This window comes from Triturus cristatus, chromosome 4_1, assembly GCF_964204655.1.
Source record: "Triturus cristatus chromosome 4_1, aTriCri1.1, whole genome shotgun sequence".
Classification (NCBI taxonomy): domain Eukaryota; kingdom Metazoa; phylum Chordata; class Amphibia; order Caudata; family Salamandridae; genus Triturus; species Triturus cristatus.
In genome coordinates, this window is record NC_140585.1 from 865,359,397 (window position 1) to 865,373,179 (window position 13,783).

At 48.9% G+C, this 13,783-nt stretch overlaps 1 protein-coding gene across 2 annotated transcripts in view; it reads left to right on the forward strand.

Annotated features, from left to right (window-relative positions):
* MKLN1 (muskelin 1) overlaps nucleotides 1-13,783 on the forward strand; it is a 653,324-nt gene that overhangs the window by 53,301 nt on the left and 586,240 nt on the right. The window lies entirely within an intron of this gene.

Sequence of the window (13,783 nt, forward strand, 5' to 3'; positions counted from 1 at the left end):
CTTGCCCTGTCTTTTCTTTTTTGTACTACTTTATCTCCACTCTGATGGTTTCTTGACTCTGAGTGTGTGCTCTGAGATGGCAAGCTGTCAAACTTGTAGCCACTCATTGACTGACATCATAACATATAACGCACTGTACACTATGGACAGGCAGCCGAACTATCTCTTACCTGATAAGCAAGGGGTGTGTGGCGACATGTGCTGTAATGATAGATATCATTTTAATAAATAACTTTGTTTAGGCTGTGATGATATATATCATTTTATTGAATACCTTTGTTCATAGCCGGTCTCAGCAGGTTGGTGCTGTGCATGAGCAGCAAGCATTCTGGTGCATGCGGGGTGCAGTTAGGCTTGCACATTAATGACAGCAGGCGACAAGTCATGAGTCTACTTTAGAACTGAGCGGATAAGTTAAGACTCGCAAGAAGCTAAGCTGCAAGCCCAAACTTATTTAACATTGCTGCATTTACACAGTGATTTGTGGAAAATACTCCATTCATATCAAGGGGAAAAGAAGTGAAAGTTAAAAAAACAAAAGAGGTGGGCAGTAGACTGCAGCGTGCTTAATGTTTGTTCAGAATAAAGTTATTGATTAACATTAACCTAAACTGATAAAAAAAGTATTTGAATAGTCTTCCATATTCGTGTTTCAAACTTTTTCAACGTTTACAGATGCTGGAAACACACTTCGTATTTTGAAGATCGAGGTTAACATATTAAAGTGCCAAATGTATGAGAAGATTCACAATCATGAAATCTGAAACTTTGAGTATGATTGTTCTCATTGTATATTTGTTTGCTTTTACTTGCACATCACACATACACTAAAATGTGAACAACTGATTTCATTTGGAGGTTTGAAAAGTTTGTGCCCACAATGATTAAATTAATCCCAGGGTGATAAAATCCCAAATTCTGGATTTGGCGCAGTGGATACAGGAAGTAGAATACTATGTTTCTTTACTTTTATCTTCTTTATTTGAATGCAAATTAAAGCAAAAACATCCGACACATGTTTCACCCAAAGGCCAGCAGTCCAGGGCTTCTTGAAGGCAAATTGTAGCAGTTTCTGAATGTAAAATATACAGTCGTAAAAAAATCATCCGGTTAAGGGGACGTCCACGAGTGAGATGTGTGGAATATTCTATGCGGTCTGACACTGAATTAGACCGCATAAAATATTCCACGCATTCCGCTCGGGGATGTCCCTTTAACCGGATTCTTTTTTTTTTTTTTTTTTTTTTTAAACCTTTATTTCAAAATTCAGGACACAGCTATTCAGCCGACAGCCCGAAGGTTCGGCAGCATTACAAGTTAGATACAGTAATGTGTCCCCAATGCAGTTCAAAGAATAATGCAAAAGGTTCAATTTTAAATAAACACAGAAAAAACTAACCACAAACCCCAGCAAGGCAAGGACATTGTGAGCCCATGGCGGAGGCCCCCAGGGGAGACCGGACCCCACTCGTCTACTAAGTACAAGACTGTGTACGGAGGAAGAAGGGGAACAGCAGAGGCCCAGAACAGTTACTAAAACCAAGCTGAGCTGGAAAGTAGGTCAGGGGGAAAGCTGTTCCTCGGGAGGTTCCAGGTCCGGGGCAAGACATATTCCCCCCCTGTATTGGTTCCACCGCCCCCAGATGGCATGCCACTTCCGGGGGCGACCTCTAGAGCAGTAGACCGTCCTCTCCCTAAACATGCTCCAATCCATGTTTTCCTTCCACGCGGTCAGTGTAGGTGGTCCCGAGGAGCCCCATAGCCGCGCGATATCCCTTTTTGCTACCATGTTACCCAGAGTCACCCATTGGGTCTGCGCCTCATCGAGGTCAGTGGGCCCCCAGACGTTCAGGAGGCAGCACCGCGCCTCCGGCTGTACCGCAATGCCCGTCACCTCCCCCATAACTGCATGGACTCTCCTCCAGAACTCCACAATGACACCACATTCCCAAATGATGTGCATGAAAGTGCCCACCATACCACATCCCCTTCTGCACAGGCCGTCCTCCGAGAATCCCATGCGGACCAGCCTTGGCCCCGTCACATACACCCGGTGCAGTATTTTAAGCTGCACCAGCCTCAGACGCGACGGGATCGCAACCTCCTTAGGCGAAGAAACCGCTGACTGCCAGTCCTCATTATCCAACTCAAGACCATCCCTGGTCCACTGTTCTCTCAGCCCCAATAGCAAGTCTGCCCGGACGTTTATCAACTTCTTATATATGAGCGAGATCGTGCTCTCGGGCATATGACCATCAAGGACTCGGTCCTCAAGGGGAGAGGACTCCGGCACCTTCTCACCCTCGACAAGTACTGATCGGAGGGCGTGACGCAGCTGGATATACCTGAAATACTCTGAGGGCCCTAGCTCAAACTCAGTCTGCAACTCCTCGAAAGACTTCACCCTCCCCTTATGCAGTACATCTCCCACCTTGGATATACCTATCAGGTCCCACTTATCAAAGCCCTTCGTGTGCCAGAGTCTTCCCAATCTTTCCGATTCAAACAATGGGGTAGCGAGGGTTAGCCTATCCTTCCAGCCCAACGAGTCAGTCGCCATCTTCCATACGCGCACCGCCACACCTGTGGGCCCCGTGAGGGACGAGTCTAAGGACCGCGAATACAACGCCCTGTAGTAGTTGCCGCCGCGCAGCAGCCACCTATCCATGGCATACCCAGGGCTGAGGGCAGGGCCATAAAACCCATGGTTGATCGCGCTCAGCTGCATGGCCCAATAGTACCGTCGGATGTCTGGGAGCGCGATGCCCCCATCGTACCATGGGAGCGTCAACTTTGAAATAGCTATTCGCGGCCGCCCATCCCACAGCAACGTCCTTTGGAGGCCTTCGACCTCCCGAAAGTATTTGGCCGGTACCCAGTCCAGGGTGTTCTGGAGAGCGTAGAGGAAGCGGGGAAGAGACATCATTTTAAACAGGGCCGCACGCCCAACGAGGGAGAGCGGCAGCCTCCGCCAACCTTCCACATCTCGCCTCAAGCGTGCCAAGGGGGGGAGCAGATTCCTCTCATAGCGCACAGCAGGATCCAAGGATATAAAAATCCCCAAATACACAAAACCCTGCTGGGCAACCTGTATCGAACATGTTCTAGGGATCGGTGGGACCTCGCCACTAAGAACGTACAAGTACGATTTGCCCCAATTAATCACAAGCCCCGAGTTCCTACCGAACGATGCGAGTACGTCACAGACCACTATAAGTGACTTCTTAGGTGAGGCAAGATAGAGCAGGATATCATCGGCATAGAGCGAAATACGGTCCTCATGATCAGACGACCACCGAAGGCCCCGTATATCCGGGTGCCAACGTATCCACGCAGCCAACGGTTCAAGGGCGAGGGCGAACAACAGAGGCGACAGGGGGCAGCCCTGCCGAGTACCCCTACCAAGCTGAAACGGAGTAGATGCCCGTCCATTCACCACCACATTCGCTAGTGGCCCCTCGTACAGCAACCGAACCCAACTCACAAAACCGCGACCGAAACCAAACTTGGCCAGCACGGCCCAAAGATATGCCCACTCCACCGTGTCAAAGGCCATCGTGGCATCAAGAGATGCCACAACAGCCGGTTCACGCAGCGTGCCCGCCCTGGCGATGACGCCATGAAGACGCCTAAGGTTCAATGCTGTATTTCGGTGCGGGATAAAGCCAGATTGATCCGGGTGGACCAACTCGCCAAGTACCCTAATCAAACGGGTAGCCAGGAGTTTGGCCAGAATTTTCGGCTCAGCGTTGAGGAGTGAAATGGGCCGATAGGAGGAGCATCTATCTCGGGGTTTACCCTCTTTATGTATGACCACGATCGACGCCAGCCGCTGGTCCAACGGAAGGATCCCATCCCCCCGCGCCTCCAAAAACATGGCGCGCAGATGAGGGGCGACCCTATCCGGGAACAGTTTGTACAGGTCGATCGGCAGTCCATTCGGTCCAGAGGCCTTACCCGAGTTCAACGCGCGAATCGCCCCCGCCACCTCATCAACCGTGATGTCACCATCCAAATCGTCCCTATCTATGTCAGAGAGGCAGGGCAACTCGATATCTCGGAGGAGATCAGACGAGTCCTCGGGCGGCCTGTCCGACACAGAGGAATAAACCCTATAGAAATATTCCGCGAAACACTTCACAATCCCCTCAGGTTCCACGATCGCCTCTCCCCCCTCTCCAATCAACTCTGGCACCACTCTATTGACCCGTTCTTTCCTGTCCAGCCACGCCAGGAGTTTCCCTGCCTTATCCCCAACGTCATACAGGCGGCCCTGTTGTTCCCTGCTGAGGGTCTTAGCGGCGCTCGTCACCAGGTCCCTATACTCCGCTTGCTTCAGGCAAAGCTCATGCAATGAGGACTCCGTAACCTCTTCCTCCATATCACCTTCAAGGGCCGCAATCTCCTCCTCCACCTGCCGCACCTCGCCATCCCTCCGATTCTTGGCAGCCACCACAAGGGAAAGGGCTTCCCCCCGAAGCACGGTCTTAAAAGCTTCCCACAGCGACACCGCCGAGTCCACGGTTCCCAGATTGTCCTTAAAGTAATTATCTACCTTCTTTACCAGGGCGCTGCGCATCTTGGGGTCTCGGAAGTACCATGGGTTGATGGGGGCCACCCTCCCTCCTCCCTCCCGACCTAGATCCAGCCGGATCCACACTGGCGAGTGATCAGAGATACCGCGTGCCATGTGCCTCGCCTCAGATATCAACGAGGCATGTGCGGCCAGGGTGAGCAGGTAGTCAATCCTGGAGAGGCTACCATGCGCCCCGGAGTGAAACGTGTATTGACTCTGTGTGGGGTGCCGGAGCCTCCAGCAATCTATCAGACCAAATGTATCCAGGAAGTCTGGAAGCCATTTCTGAGCCCCCCCGTGTCCCTGGGCGGGTATCTATCCAACAGTCCGGAACCCACAGCGTTGAAATCCCCTCCCACTACCAGCATTCCCCCCGGGAGAGTCAGCAAAGCCCTGCCCAGTTCAGCAAATGTGGAGGCCTGCAGGGCCGGCGGGACATAAACTGAAACCAAAACCAAAGTCCTTCCTTCCCACCGCCCCGCCACCGCCACAAACCTCCCCCTATCGTCAACAATGGTGGAGTCCACCTCAAAAGGCAGCGATGCTCTAACGAGGATGCCCACACCCCTGGACCCAGAAGAGAATCCCGAGTGTGCAATGAATTTATACCCCTTCCTATTCAGGGCATAGCACGTATTGCCTATGAGATGCGTCTCCTGCAGCAGGACAACGTCTGGCATTGAGCGTTTCAAAAATTGCAACACAATCCCCCTCTTGATGCGATCCCCCAAACCATTAACATTCCAGCTTATAACACTTAAGCCTCTACCCCCCATCCTCAAACGGAAAGAGGCCCACCCCACACCCGAGGCGCCACCATGGAACAGCCCTGAGGATAATCATCATGCCTTGCAGAAATAAACCCCCCAACAACAAACTCAAAATCCCAAAAACTCCCCCCACCCTGCACCCCTGCTGCAGCTTAAAAAGCCCCCCCAACTTGCAGTGTGCCTGTCGCCCTACAAAAACAAAAATCTACAAAAAGTACCCTAAGGGAGGAAAAGAGCACCCCTCGTCCTCCCGCAACCCTCCACAGTTACTGCACTCTGTTCAAATCTTCAAGTATGGTTAAATCAAGTCAGGTCGGCTTTGAGATATCAGCCCTGTCCATTCCGGCCGCTATCTCCATGCTCGGCTGTGTCGTCCCCGGTCCGTCGCCGGGGCAAAGCGTCCAGCCATTCGTCGGCCATAACAGGAGAGTCAAAAAAGAATGTCCGATCTTCATGCACCACCCGTAGTCTGGCGGGGAAAAGCATGGCATACTTCAGGTCCAGTTCCCGAAGTCTCCGCTTCACCCCCAGGAAGCTCTGCCTCTGTCTCTGCACATGCTGGGTGAAGTCCGGATAAAAATTCACCGACGCATTCTGGAAGGGGACTGGGCCCGTCACCCTCGAAGCTTGCAGGATAGCGTCCCGATCTCGAAAGTGAAAGAGCCGGGCGACAATCGGCCGCGGCGGGGCACCCGCCTTGGGCCGCCCGCCCGGCACCCTATGGGCCCTTTCCACCTCAAAAAACTTTCCAAGGCCCCTAGGCTCAAGATGATTGAGGACCAAATCTTCCACAAGCAGGTCCGTCGAAGCCTCATCCGAGGACTTCGGGACCCCGATGACGCGCACGTTATTGCGCCTGGACCGGCTCTCGAAGTCCTCCAGCCGGCGGGCGGCGAGGTCACTCTCAGCCCTCAGCTTCCGGACCTCGTTCTGCAAATCCGCGACATCATCAGCGAGGCCCGTGGTCTTGTGGTCCAGGTTCTTAACTCGTTCGTTTGTCTTGCCCAGGTCCGAGCGGATCAAATTGACATCCACCAGGATGGCATCCACCTTATGCGCCAGGGCCTCGAATTGCCTCCCCATCGAGGTCTGCATCCCGTCAAGCGCGCCCATGACATCCTGCAGGGATAGCTCCGGTGTCCCAGGCGAGTCCTCCTTCTGGGCATCCGGCGCCTGGCTCGGTCCACTCGGCGATGTTTTCAGGAGGGCGTAGCGGTCCATACTGTTGACTTGGGAATACGTTCCCCGCCTGGTGGACTTAGTCTTCAGCCGATCCCCTTCTGCTTTGCCCGACATAATGGACTCCAGGCAATCCAATGCAGTGAAGACCGCTCCCTCTCAGAGAGAGGAATAAGGAGTGAGCAGGTCCGCCTTGTGCTGCCAGAGTAGCCCGCCGAGCGTCCCTGGGGTTATAAAGCCACCCAGAGCTCTACAGTGTCCGGGCAGACAAAGGGAACGAAACCGAAAGTGAAAGAGCGAGGGCCTCCGTCCGACAGTTCACACCTCACCAGGCCGTTGTTGATCAACTAGGAGTCGGGCATCCTGCCAACTCTAGCCCCTGGCATCTCCGGGAGTTAGGCCGCAATCTTTCGCCCGTCGTAAGTCCGGTTCCCGATGGGCGATCCGACCGCGGATAGTATCAATCGCCTCCCTGACAACTCAGCAACACGGTGCCATGCATACCGTCAGGATTAGAGACAGGATAGTCGACGGAGGGCGCGAGGGTCTCGGGAGCTCTAAGCTCACGCGGCCATCTTGGTCAAGCGCTAGGCTCCTCCTTTAACCGGATTCTTAATCCAGAATTTGGGATTTTATCACCCTGGGATTATATTTATCATTGTGGGCACAAACCTATCAAAGTTGTGAAAACGTACCGTATACTAGGTGGTCCCTGGGTGAAACCACCAGTTAGGCATGTGCTACAGCTACAATTGTGTGCTGACTAATTGTGTGTGAACACTAGTAGCACCAACTTCCCAAAAGCGCTGATTTTATTTGGACGTGGAAGGGATAAGTTATTCATCCCTCAATTTTAATTTTCAGTATTTGCACTTTTTTCTTGTATGGCTATTTACTATTCTATTTTCAAAAAGGAGGAAGTGAGAAGTGATACAGGGTTCCCTCACCTTCCTAAACATCTAACATTTCAAAAACAACCGGAGGGAACTCCTACTGTGCTTTGCCTATCTCTCCGTACTGGTCAAAGGGATCATCCAAAGGTGCTAAAAGGCTCTGACCCACTGGGATTCCAAGTGGCATGCTTCATCATAGAGTACTTGTCCAGATATCTAGTGTATCTGAACAAACTCACCTTAGTAGCCAAGGGAGCTCTTTGGTTATTGGGTGTGATCCTAGATTTAAAATTGTCTAGGGTGTCCTGAGGGTTATTTTATTTTCAAAGGGCACCCTGACAGAGTTAAAAACAGGTAGGGATGCGCTAAGGAAATTAGTATCCCCTATAACCCTAGGTCAACATGTTTCATCCCTCACACCAATGCATTACCGGTCTTGTTGTCTTTCTCAGGACCTGTTAGTATCCTACTTGTATGATTTAAATTGTGAAACTTCCATTTACCATACATATACATGCCATGCATACTGACCTGGGTGGTCTCTATGTTCTCATATCTTTAGTAGCATCCTGTTTAGAGCTCTATTAGGGTAAATATTGGCTCGAGCTTTCATCAAAGTTCTCCTCCCGGCAGTGAACTTACTAGGTTCCTCCTTCCCTCTCATCTTAATTGTGAGGCATTGGTGTAATGGCTGAAACATGTTCCCCTTGGGTGGGTACGGAAAGATAGAGTAAGCACGGTAGGGGTACCCTCCTGTTTGTGAATATTCACAGACGTAAGCCACATCCCTGAAGTGACCATTTCTGTTTGCATGTTGACATGGGAGATTTGAAACCAATTAGGAAGATTTCTCCGGATCAGGAAAGCCGCTTTCCATATTGCATTGTTATCTTTGTTAAAAATTGCTGACTGCTGATTGTTGTTGCTGCCTGATGTACCACTTCGATGCCTTACAGGAAGCCTTTATATTGTCCTAACCATTACAGTCAGTATATCTAGCACAACTACTCTTTTGTCACTTTCATAGGATTCCTGTAGGACCCAGTCTGCAATAGGCATACATGCCTCAAGCCCCTCACTTGGGTGTTCCTGCCGGCCTGCTGCCGGTTGTCAAGTCACCACAAACCTTACCTTGATCCCATGGTTTGGCCTCACCAAGATGATGTGAGCCCACTCCATAGTCCCTTTCCTCTTACTTGTTTATATGTGTCCACGGGACAAGGAAGAATGCTGGGGCATGGGGAGGAGATCCTGGATATTCCAAAGTGGTAGTCCATCTAAGTGTATGCTACTGCTCCTTAAATAAGGAGGAACAAGGCCAAAAATCAAGGAAGTACATATGCCACCCAGTGTGATCCCAACCCAACTCCAGTCGCTGATATCTACCTTAGGAAAGAGAGGAACTAGTGAGCCTGCGTCTGTTGGGGTATTGGTTGCAGGCTGTAGAAATGAAGGAAGCAGGTTGTGGAAACATTTGGGCCGAAGGATTCTATTAGAGACAAATATGACATAGGGGCACCAGGCACCAGTTCCCACACATACTGTCAGCCAAAAACTGAATAAATTCCATGTATAACAACATTGAGGTGATAGGAGTCCTTATCCGTCCAGGAACCCCAGGATTTTGACTCAGTTGAGGCGTCACTGAGCACTGTTCCCCAATGTTGCACGCTTGTATGTGCTGGTGAATTAAAACAAGGAGTTAAATGCAGGTAGCCAATGCAGAAATGCGTTGAGCGGCACCAAGACCAGATAAAATCAGTTGTGAATTCACTGATCTGGATCTTGGTGTACAAGGCGTACTTCATGTACGTGTGTTAGCCCCGCCTTACTGCATGCACCTCTACCATCCGTTCAAGAGAATAAGTAAGCGCTCAATGCCCGATAATCAAACCCATGAGTGCGAACAATAGTAAAGCGATCCATGCGCGTGTATCAAACCCATGAGCCTAAATAATAATTAAGCACTTCATGCGTGTGAATCTAACCCATTTACAAAAACTATATGAGAGTACTCCTTGTGCATGTATCGAAACCACTAGCACAAACAATGTTGAAGAGCTCCATGCGCTCACACTTACTGGCTTGGCCAAACATTGTTAACGTGCTCCATGATGCACAAATAATAACTAGACATTGTCATGCGCTCCAAGGGAGGGTACTCATTGAAGTCAGGTGGTCGTTGTCAGATAACGCACACCAGCGCGTTTGAGATGCCAAAACGGAAAAATGCGGCTTCAGCGGATCGGGTTAGAGGTGAAGCGGCTTTAGGTTTTTGGACACTGGCTTTATGCGTGCCACAACCCAGAAGCTCAACTACCCTGCCGTGACCTCGCAGGAAGTCTATTCGGCACAGTGCATGCACTGCTAACCTTGAAATGGTCATGTAAGAGGTGCTACATGCTTGCGGCCACTGGATACGGCAAGCACCGCACCCTGCGGTTTGAAAAGGTAACTTTCATAATCCCAAGCACACCATTCCCTTTGGCAATATCGGAGGGGCTGGACAGGGCAGTGGGGTCTTGTGAGCCCAGAACCAGCATTCCCACCCAACTTCTCCCATGTGACCCCATTAACTCCGGGCTTAGCATGTTGCAGAAGGGAGGCGACCCTCCTCAGCTCTTCCTCTTCGCCAGTCACTCAACTCCGGGTGTGACAACACCTCTTGCGGTCTCGGCCGAACACGAGGCTCCATGACTCTCCACGAGTATCTGCTACTGTTTTCATACTCCACTTCAGGAATGGTGTTGCCCCAGCCACTCCTGACCTCTCGCACTTGGGGCAGGCCCTTCCCATCACTGTTGCAGCATGTTACTGTGCACTCCAGTGAGGCCTTTCAGTAAGGCCCAATCAGTCGAGGACCGGTCTCTGAAGTTTCTTTTTGGATCAGCTCCAAAGATTCTGCATTGTGGACACAGCTTCTTGCTGTTATCTTTGACCCTCGGGGTGTCACCTGGCGAAAAAGATTGGAATCCCAATTCTGCCTGTAGGGTTCTTTTAAGGCGAGGCCTAGTGTAGAGCTTTAGGCACCATCCTGATACAAGAGTATGAGCGACTGAGCAGCAGTTCTGGAGTTGTTCTCTGTGAGAAAGTTTCACAATTCTTTTTTTTTTTTTAAACAGAGCAAGCTGGTACCAGACTGTGTTTGTTTTCTTAGTAATGTGTTCCTTGAGGGTGAGGTCAGTGTCCAGAGTGAATCAGAGGAATTTGGCATTGGTGAAATTTGAAGTTCGAATCTATACAGCTTCTTTTAACGCCAGGTTCGGACTTGTTGGTTGATATTGTTTCCAAACAGTTATTCTGTTTTGAACTTCTGGTGGGTGCTGGACATCCAGATCTGGAAGAGGTGCTGGCATTGTTTGAGGTGTTGGTTGCCTGGAGAAGATGATACTTTCAAGTAGGATTGTGTGTATCTATATTGATGAATTTTGATGCTGTATCAGTGAAAAGTGTCCCAGGGATCTCTATGCAGAGGTTGACGATGATGGAGGACAACATAGAATTCACAGGAACCCCGTAGGTGATAGAGATCATGTGAGGCCTGGAGTTGTCCAGGTGAACAAACTAGTATCAGTTGAGTGAGTGACCTGATATGCACCTCCTGCTATTTTGTAGTTGAGAGCTTTACTCCCTGTCTGATCATTCAGCTTCCGTAGAGGAGGAATGCCTTGACAATGAATGGATTAATGATGACGTTGATAGTGACTACGGGGATTTTCAAATTAACGAAGTTTCAAGACCAGAGCTCTCACTTATTGGTTCTCGCACAGTCCGTAAAGCCGAAAGAGAAAAGACGGCCCTCCTGTCTAGTGCCAATCCGGACCCACTTGCCTGGGACTATTCTTTCTCATCTGGATTAGTAAGTAATCCTACTGATTCGGGGTCAGCTAAGATGGTTGATCCTTCTCAGCCACCTCCTGGGGAGATGACACTCTCAATTATATATCAAACAATCATGACTCATCGTGAAGAGACCCGCCAGGAGAGTATACGAAACCAGGGAGCGAATCGGAGAGTTCAAAATTCAATTCGCAGAGTGGCTAAAACATGCTCTGATATAGCATCTAGGATCACCGAGGCTGAGGAAAGGATATCTACATTAGAAGACGATCTTGCTACACAGAAGGGTCTTACAGATCTTATTAAAACTCAGAGGGAGGATGTCCTTTGGAAGCTTACGGATTTGGAAAACAGAGCAAAGAGAAATAACCTTAGAATTTTTGGGGTTCCAGAGGGATGTGAAGGAGCAGACGCGAGGCAGTTTGTTGTGGAACTATTTACTGAGGCTTTTCCCGATGTGACACAGTGGGACTGGCGATCTGAAGTTCAACGCGCTCATCGTTCTCCGTTCAAGCCAAAACGGGGAGCTGCGCAGTCCTTGGGAAAGCCTCGTGCCATATTGATCTGCCTGAATAATTTCTTAGCTATGGAGAGGATTTATGATCTGGCCAGACCAGATAGAAAGAGGGCTGGCAAAGGCTGTGAATTTTTTGTTAGGCCAGATTTCTGCCCAGCAACTGTAGAGCTACGCTGGCAACTTCGACAGTTAATAACGCCTTTTCAGTTGAAAGGGGCGCAAGCTTTTTTGCTCTTTCCGTCTAAACTGAAAATCTTGCATCAGGGCCAGACAAAATTCTTCACCTCCGAAATTCAAGCTAAGGAATTCTTAAATTCAATTTAGTTTCTCTTTTTCTGCCTATGCCTATGTTTGTGTTTGGCTGCTTTCTGTTTTTTTTATCTTTGTTTTTTGAGAGTGGATTTTTTGCTTTGGGAGTTCAGTCTCTCAAAGATAAGCTATTTCTGCCTTTTGTAAGGATTTAAGGATGTAAGGATATAAGGATATAAGGATACAATTTTCGCCTATTATAGTCTATTGTAGACTAGGCTTTTCGCTACCTGTTTATTGTATCCCTCTTTCTCTTTCTTTTTTCAGTATATCCTTGAGTAATTAATGGGTACTGTGGGATTCTGGGAGTCTCTAGCTCAAGGCCAGGGGAGAGCGGGGGGAGGTAGCCAGCTTCTTCCATCACAAGGACTCAGTCCTGTTGCCTAATAAGGGGGGCGAGGGGTTTGGGGAGGGGTCTCAGGGTCAGGGTGGGGTTGCTGTAGGGAGGGTTGGGCGTGAGGGTGCTCGGGATGGGGATGGGGAGGGATGGGGGTTTCTTAAATGCTTGATTGAGAACTTCAGTCATGGCATGTATGGTTATTTTGTCATTCTTAGTTATTGTATTTTTTCAGTTGGCTGGATTAAAATGGTTAAAATCTTGTTTTGTTATAGAGAAGGTTTCCTTATGAATTCAAATGGGGCTGGGTAAACTAAGATTATGTTCTTGGAACATATGTGGCCTTAATAATCCTAAGAAAAGGGCTTTGTTTTCTAAAATTCTCTTGACTATGCAGATAGATATACTTTGTTTACAAGAGACACATGTACCTTGGGACAAACGGGAGTATTTGAAGATTCCTGGCTTCGATTTAGTTTGCTGTTCCCGTCAATCATCTATGATAAGGGGTGTTGCTATTTTGCTGAAACGCGGTGTGGGAATTTGCAGGAAGTCTAGCCAATCCAGTGTTGGCAGATGGGCAATAGCTGAATTGGTAATAAATAATCGACCACTAACCATTTGCACTGTTTATGGGTCAAACCTGGACGATCCGGAGGTCTTAAATTTTTGAAATGTAGAACTAGCATTATGGCCACACCCTATCTGTTTTTCCGGCGATTTTAAATATCAATCTGTCAAGCAATTTTAATATAGGCAGTACACTCTAATATTTTGGTCGGAAACCCAGGGTTTTTAGGGCTCTCCAGGCGCTTATACAAGAACATTGCTTAATTGACCTCTGGACCCACCATAATAAGGATCAAGATGGGTATACATACTTTTCCGCTCCACATAATAAAATGGTCCGTTTAGACTATTTTTTTATTTCAGATCAGTTAGCAGAATTCGCTTCCATTTCTGCCCCCCCAAGAATTCTCTCTGACCATAATCCTCTGATAGTACTATGTCCTTTTATATGTTCATCAAGAGTCCCTAGGGCTTGGACTTTTGAAAGGAAATTATTGTTAGAACGGGATTATCGGGATCATATGAGGAAGTGGATGACTGAATTTTTAAATATCGATAGGGGGACCGCCTCAAATGGTATAGTGTGGGATACACTTAAGGCTGCAATCCGTGGTGAAACCAAGAGCTTTGCAGCTTTGAGGCGAAAAACTATTCAATCACAAATTAATGGGCGTATTGAGGAGCTTAGGGTAGCAGAGGTGGAGTTAACACACATGATCAAGATGGGGCTTGATACTAGTCAGAGCCAGCAATCAGTCGCAATAATTAAGTCCTAACTTTTGGATTTTTTTG